Source organism: Muntiacus reevesi, chromosome 18 (genome assembly GCF_963930625.1).
Source record: "Muntiacus reevesi chromosome 18, mMunRee1.1, whole genome shotgun sequence".
NCBI classification, from domain to species: Eukaryota; Metazoa; Chordata; class Mammalia; order Artiodactyla; family Cervidae; genus Muntiacus; species Muntiacus reevesi.
Genome location: NC_089266.1, coordinates 4715599 through 4723436, shown reverse-complemented (window position 1 = coordinate 4723436; position 7838 = coordinate 4715599). Strand labels below are relative to the sequence as shown.

The 7838-nt window shown below is 55.8% G+C and overlaps 1 long non-coding RNA gene across 1 annotated transcript in view; it reads left to right on the top strand.

The window, feature by feature from the left end:
- Positions 1-1247: 1247 nt before the first annotated feature.
- The window catches only part of LOC136149951 (uncharacterized), a 158416-nt gene continuing 151825 nt past the window's right edge, over positions 1248-7838 (top strand). The window contains exon 1 of the long non-coding RNA XR_010659728.1: positions 1248-1694. This is a non-coding gene — a long non-coding RNA (uncharacterized lncRNA). The remainder of the gene's footprint in view (positions 1695-7838) is intronic.

The following is a 7838-nucleotide window of genomic DNA, read 5'->3' as shown; positions in this document are numbered from 1 at the left end:
TCTTCCCGACCTAGGGATCCAGCCCAAGTCTCCTGCATCTCCTGCATCGGCAGGAGGATTCTTTACCACTGTGCCACCTGGGAAGCCCTGCCCACGGTCCATGCGGTCTCTTTAACGCCCCTGCTGTTATCAGGATAACTCTGGCCTCCTCTGGCCTGACTCCTGCTTTCCTCCCCCCAGTATGTGCAAGTGTTGAGTGAAGGAGAGGCTGCTGCAGAAATCGGAGCCTGAATGACAACGGGCAGTGGCAGCTCCAGAATTTTAATCTAGGAGGGCCTCAGGGTGGCAAGTGGTTTATCACGTAAGGTCAGGGAAGGGGGATAAGTCTACCCCATAGGACCACGTCCCTCTGCAGCCCTGTGAAAGGGAACAAACATGCTAACTGCAGCCTGACGGTCACACAGCAGCTCACTGATGGCAAACACGGCTGCGACTAGCTAGGTTTGTCTGACTGCAGGGTTACCAGGGGGTGGGGTCACCCTGGGGAGAATTTAGCTTGGCATGTCCCGCCTTATGGGCTTCCTAGGTGGCTCGGTGGGAAAGAATCCGCCTGTCAATGTAGGAGACTCGGATTCAATCCCTGAGTCAACGAGATCCCCTGGAGGAAGAAATGGCAACCCGCTCCAGTATTCTTCCCAGGAGAATCCCATGGACAGAGGAGCCTGGGGGCTACATAGCGGGCTGCTCCCTCCCATAGCGTGGGAGGGAGTCACACATGACTGGGGGACGCGCACACGGATCCCACTTTATGCACAAAGCCGGCCCGCACCTAAGGGAGCTGACGGTGAGGCTGGAATTCCAGCCTGGTCTCGGAAATTAGCCCAGGGGAGGACTCCCATCATTCCTAAGGTACTCTGCGCTTGTTGGCTGGAAGTTCAGTTCAGTCGCTCAGTCGTGTCCGACTCTGCGACCTCGTGGACTGCAGCACGCCAGGCCTCCCTGTCCATCACCAATTCTCGGAGCTTGCTCAAACTCATGTCCATTGAGTCGGTGATGCCATCCAACCATCTCATCCTCTGTCGTCCCCTTCTCCTCCCGCCTTCAATCTTTCCCAGCATCTGGGGCTTTTAGACAGAACTCCATCTCCCGGGAAGCAGTTCGGCCCCGCCCCGCCCCCTTCGCGCTCCGCCCGCCCCGCCCCGGCCGCGGCCGCTATATAAGGGCCGGAGGGTCCGGCCACGGGTAGAGCGCGCGGTGGCGCCTGCGGTCGTGAGAGCGTTTACCCTGCAGCGGGCGGCTGTGGCTCGGCGCTTCTTACCGGCGTCTCTCTTGCCCGCCGGCGCCCGCCCCGCACCGCCCGGGCCCCGCGCACCTGCAGACCCGAGGCCCAGAGTGCCTCTGCCCCCTGTGCGTTTCCGGGCTTGGCTGAGCGGGGATTCCCGGGGTCGCGCTGGTGATACGCAATGAAGAAAGATGAACAGCCGCGTCCGGGCTGGGCGCTCTCCGAGCGCGGGGAGGCGGGCTGCGATCGTCGGGGTCGGCGGGGCGCAGCTGGGGAGCCCGGGCCGGCGAACCCGCGCGCGATCTGCGCGGGGACTGCCGGCGCTTTGGGCCTTGGATGGAAATGGGGACGGGCCTCCGGACCCTCTACCGTGGATTACTTGCTGCATCTCGGCCGGGCTTGACGACCCACGACCTCGGCTCCGTCCGTGGATTGGTGCGCTCCACCCTACAGCCGGGTCGCTTCCCGGGAGGTAAGTCTCCCCGCGATTCGGGGAGGAGGGGATATAATATGGCCCCCTGCGTCGCTGGGTTGAGATTTTTGTTCTTGTAATTGACATCTTCTCAGAGGCCGTTTTCGCCATCGTCTGCCTCCAGGCGGAGCGGATTCGCGGTGGTCATTGCCGATCCTGGCTCATCGCCCTTCCAACGCCGCCTAGCCGCCGGCCGCCCCGCGGGACAGGGCCCGGCCTGGGGAGAGGTCCGCGTCCTCGGGGTCCCCGCCCGACCCCCTGGCACTTACTACCGTCTCAGCACGTCGGCTGCGGGGCCCGTTACCTCGCTGAGCTCGCGACGTCTGCTCCCCGGCGACCCAGGGTGCGATCGAGGGGCAGCGCTTGGCGCGCCTCTCCCCGTGGGGGCGGCGGGGAGGGGGGGATGTCTCCGATCCCCCGTCCTAGACGCCGAGCGGCTTTACTGCAAGGACCGCGCCACCCATCAGGGGGTTCACTGAATGGGTGAGAGGTGTCAGGAATTTCCCCCAATGCTCCTACCGCCCCCGCCCGTCGGTGCAGATTGTTAGTGGAAGAGTTGTCCTCGCCAGCCTCAGGAGCGGGGCCTTCCTCTTGAGTCCTGAGCTGAAAGCAAACTGCTTCTGCATCCACAGCTCCCCTCCCTCCGCGTCCTTTTGTGCGTGCGCCTTTCAGAGCAGCGCCCTGCCTCGTCAGCAAGCAGGCCCCGGAGTACTTGTTTGCTGAGAGAATGACTGACCCAGGCCGCCTTGATGTATGGATTAACCCAGGGCCTCCTTCCACGTTTCCTTTGGCATTTGGCCTCAACTCCTGTGACTTTTCCCCTGAAGACGGTTTTCTGGGGATGCTTTCCCAGCTGGGAGATTCCCTCCCCTCCCTCCTCCAGCCCTGTCTGGAGTCTGGTCCCGTCCAGCGGTCCCCTCTGCATAGAACGCCTCTGGAAGCTGTCACGGGTCTCGCTTGGGTGCCAGTGCCTCCCGCGAGCACGTGCTTGGGAAAGTGGGAGAAGCAGGCTCCGCTGGAAGAAAAGAGACGATGTGTTGGTTCTGGTCTTCCCCGGGGAGCCAGTGTTCTGGCCACACCCGGGCCCCTGGCACTGCCTGCCTGATATCCTGCCCACCCTCTCTGGGAGAGGAGCTGTTGAAACTGTCCCACTGATGGTTTGGAAGCCCACCTCTGCACCCCACTCTGATTTTTAAAAGTAATCCGCTGCCCTTTCTCTGTCTTTTATAGAAAACTACCCCCAAAAAATTGCAAAACGCAGGAAACACCCAGTTCCCACAGTAATGCTGGCAATTTGGCACATTTCCTCACTGCTGAAACCCCTGCAATGTATACAGCGCTGGTTCCCTCTCTATCCCCCACCTCGCTTTTTTTTTTTTGAACATTTCCCCACATAATGACTGTATTCGCTGCAGACACTGAATCATAGTTTGCGTGACAATTCTCCCATTGTTGGACACCGAGGTATTTCCAAATTTTTACCCTTTGAAGTCATGCATTGGTGAGTGTCTTTTGTACATAAGGATTTGTCCACATTTTGAATTATTTCCTTTGGAAAATTCCCAGAAGTCACTCTTTGCTCTAAATCAGTCATGCCTAAAATAAAAGGAGTGCCCTTCTTGGTGGACCTTTCCCAGGTGGGCTTGGAGGAAGACTGCAGCGCTTACTTAGCCTGCAGGTCATACCGCAGCTGGGAGCCAGCATACAGTAGGAGCTCAGACAGTGCTCACTGAGTGAACGCTGCGTATTGCTGCCTTTTGTTTTTCCTGAAGCAAAGAGTTGATCAGCATTGGCCGTGAGAGTAACTTAAAATTTGCCTTCAGGACTGGGATTGAAATTATTTTAGCAATGCCGGAGATGAAGATTTACGGGGAAGCTGGATTTAAAATGCTGTCCTTCTACAAATTATTACTAACTGTTTAAAAAGCTCATTTATTTATATTTGTTTTTGGCGGTGCTGGGTCTTTGTTGCTGGGCAGGCTTTTCTCTCGTTGCTGTGAGTGGGGGCTGCCTCTACTTACGGTGCGGGGGATTCTCACTGTGGTGATTCTTCTGGTTTCGGAGCACAGACTCTGGGCGTGCGGCCTCAGTCGTTGTGGCTCCTGGGCTCTAGGCACAGACTCAATAGATGTGGGATCCTCTTGGGATCAGGGAACGAGCCCGTGTCCCCTGCATTGGCAGGCGGATTCTTTATCACTGAGCCACCAGGGAAGCCCTATTATCAACTTTCGATGTTGATGGAAGTCTAGATTTGGGGGAAGGTTGCAAAAATAATACACGGAGTTCCCTTACACCCTTCACCCAGCTTCCTTGTGTTAATATCTTATGATCCACAGTGAGATGATCAGCGCAAGGATTAAGAGCAATAGAATACTTTGAACCCGTCTTTAGGCCTCATTCACATTTTCCTGATTGTCCTACTAATGTCTGTTTTTCTGGTCCATGACCCATTTCAGGATTCTGAATGGCAGAAAGCGCTGTCATGTAAAAACGTGAACGTTGAGAGTGATTCAGCAGGCTGTCTTCTTTAAAAACCACTTATTTGAGGCATGATTGACATACAAAAAGCCATACATGTTTCATGTTGACAACTCGGGGAGTTTGGTCATACATGTACAGCGTGAAACTGATACCACAGTACATGCCATAAACATACCCATCACCTCCAAAATTTTCTTCCACGCTCTTATTTACTATTTTATCGTCTTTTGACAGCAAAAGCAGTTGACAGAAGAGCTACCCTCTTAGCAAATTTTCAAATGTCCAGTGCCTACATGTGCAGTCACTCAGTCGTGTCTGACTCTTTGCGACCCCATGGACTGTAGCCCGCCAGGCTCCTCTGTCCTTGGGATTTTTCAGGCAGGAATACTGGAGGGGGCTGCCATTTCCTCCTCCAGGGGATCTTTCTGGCCCAGGAGTCGAACCTGCGGCTCCTGTGTCTCCTGCATTGCAGGTGGATTCTTTACCGCTGAGTCGTCAGGGAGGCCCTCAAGTATCCAATACAGGATCCAATCAAGGATCCAATATAGGATCGTTGACCACAGGCGCTGTGCTTCCCGGGTGAAAGCTTATGCATCTCGGCAGACCGTCTTTATTCTGGAGGTTTAAAACTGAAAAGTCTGTTCCCTCTTCTCCCGAAGGTTAACTCACCCCCTCCTCCCTATTTATATCCGGCAGGGCAGATGAGCCCCTCCAGGGTGTGGAGGGGAGAGGACCCTTGACCACGAGCGGGTGGAGCATCTCCATATACCCTCCCGTTCCTCTGTGGACCTTCCCTGGGAGTGAGTCGTTTCAGTAGAAATTGGGTTACAGCCTGATCTGTCCTGACCTGCCTCGGGGCGTGGGGAGGAGGTGGAGGATGTCATCGGGGTTGCGTGAGAGCCGGCTGCCAAGCCTGGAACCCCCGTCGTCGGGGAGTCCGGCGCCCGCTGCCTGCGGGGTGACTCACACACAGCAGGTGTGTCTGGTGCTAAGTGTGCAAACCAACCCAGTGGAGCAGAGTTTCCCGGTGATCCGAGCAGGTCTAAAGGAGCACGGCCTCCCACTCCTTCCTCAGGGTGGATTGAGGGTTTTGTCCGGCTGTCTTGGGCTGGGAAGGGGTCCCTCTCTTCTTTTGGGGTGAGCAGAGCCAGCCTGGAGGGGTATTTGGAAGTAACCGCTGTGAATGGAAGCTGGCCCAGCGTCCTTGCATAAGAGAGCCCTTGTGTGGAGTTGAGGAGCCCCATGAAAGAGTTCCTTCTCCCTGCATCAGAGACTGCCGCAGCCCAGAGCTTCCCCCGACAATACACACGCAAACCCAGGCTGTCTTCTCCAGCCGCGGCTGGTTGCCTGCACATAGAATGGAGCTGGTGTTTGTTTGGGATGAGGAAGTTTTGAGGTTACTTAACTCTCAACCAGACACGTTTCTGTCGTCCAGATGGAGTTTCTCAGTCACTGTCAGGGTCGCCTAGGCTTGATTTTTCATATGGTCCCAGCCTTTCTATTATAGCTTGTAAACGGAAAGACAGTCATCCCTCTCCCCCCACCCCACCCCGCCCCAGTGCCCTGGCACAGACGTTTTCTCTCACCAGCCAGCTCCAGTGAGGATCATAACAGGAAGTCTCGGTGGGAGAGGGCTTTGGGATGCTGGAGCTAAACAGTCCTGGAATAGCCCTCCATCTACACCCGCCTTCTTCCTCTGCTCCGTGACTCCTCGAGGGCCCTCCCTGCCAGCTCTTCCCATACCAGCTGCTCCCAGGGAACGTCCCCCTGGCCTGCACCCTGTGGTTTGCATAAAAAATGAATTGCTTGGCAAATTTGGTTTAAAAAAAAAAAAGACTATTCTTAGCAACCATCCCACCCTCCCCCACCTTTAGAGGTTCTGTTTTGGTATGTGGGGGGCGGGGACGTCGCTTGAAGAGGTGCGTTTTTAACAAGCTCCCTGGGCCACAGATGGACACTGGAAACACGGAGTTGGTTGACTTTTTGGCCAGCTACAGCCAGAGCTGAGCCTTTTCCCTCTCAAGGGTACGCAGCTGCAAAGCTTCTGTGTCTTCCTCCTCTTTCAGGAAGTCTTCCTGGCTTACCTCCACCTGGTGTGGCACCCGCATGAACTTAATTGGTTTTGCTGGCACAGGTTGTGACCTGAAAGTCTTGAAATCGGGTGCCCTTCGTATGTGGTTAAGGCAAAAGGGGCTGCATTTGGGTGAAGGATGAAGAACTGCAGCTCTGGGCTTCGGGAGTAGGATTTTCAGCCTCTCCTCTGCCGTCATGAGTTTCCCCCGGAGCCGGGAAGATGTCCCTTAAAAGGCAGCCCTCCCCGCCCCCACCCCCCACCCCGGGATGTTTGTGAGCCTAGGCAGGCCCTGCTATTTCTGTTTCTGAGCAGCATCATCCTAGACAGTGTCGGCCCTCGACACGGAACTGGTTGGGGTCCCCACGCCGACACAGGAGAGTTGCACTCGGCTCCTTTGACAGGAGGGGGATGGTCCTGGGTGAATTTCTTGTTCTTTGAGCTATGCCACTGGCGGGGGACGGTCTGTTGCAAACCACCCGGCCCCCCTTACTGTACAGATTCTGTTCGTGCGTGGAAAAACGTCTGTGTGCTGCCGGTCCTGGGTGATCACGTGCTGTGTGGAGGGCCTGGAGGAGTTTGTAAGCTGCAGGAATGCTGAAGTGGCAAGTTCCTGTCAAAGCGCCCTTTTTGTGACGTGAATCATCATCTCCTCCCGTGTTTGGTGTGTTCGTACAGGTTTCTGCACAGAGGGCCTGAAACCAGGGGCATTCTGGAGTCGGCTGAAACAGACGCGGCCGGTTCGGGCGAATGACTCAGGGACTGCAGCTCTGGGTCTCCTCCGATGCGGGAGGCTCCCGGGCGCTTGCAAAGGGCCTCCTATGGGGTCTGATTTTAGTGGTGTTCAGACCCGCTGTATACCTTCATATCTCGATGTGCTCACTTGTGTCCCGTTCTTTGCCCCCTTTGGACTCTCGCCCTCCAGGCTTCTCTGTACATGGGAGTTTTCAGGCAAGAATACTGGAGCGGGTTGCCATTTCCTCTTCCAGGGGATCTTCCTGACCCAGGACTGGAACCAGCATCTCCTGCGTCTCCTGCATTGTAGGAGGATTCTTTACTTGCCGGGCCGTTGGGGGCGTGTAGGGTCTGATTTTGTTGGCTTTCAGACCCACTGCCTTTGCCTAAAATGTGGGCTGTTACTTGCACTGGAGTTTTTCCAGGGCTTTTGTGTCACGCCCCACTGGGTACCACCTTCAGGTTGGTGACCTAAGTGTCACTCCCCTTTTCCAGAAGTAGATATTAGAGCATGATGAGGCAGATGCCCACCCAGGAGAGCCAGCCCCTAACTCCAAACCCCGCACACAGGTGACAAGGGAATATTCCGGAAGCGTTGATGGGGGGAGATGGAGAGAGGATTCATGATTTGAGGGAACTTTGGGGTGAATCCTCTCTGTCCACGTGTCCCACGTGATCAGATTTCATAGATGAAGTTTGCTGTATGTAGGTTTTTTTGGAAAAAGCAATGATTTTTCGTGGATCCCTTTTCTGTGTAGTCATGTGACCTAGAAGTGCCCCTTTGAGGCTGGCGGTCAGATGTCAGCTTTCCGTGGCGACTCCAGTGGAGCCGGGGTCAGTACCTGGGTCCAGATAAC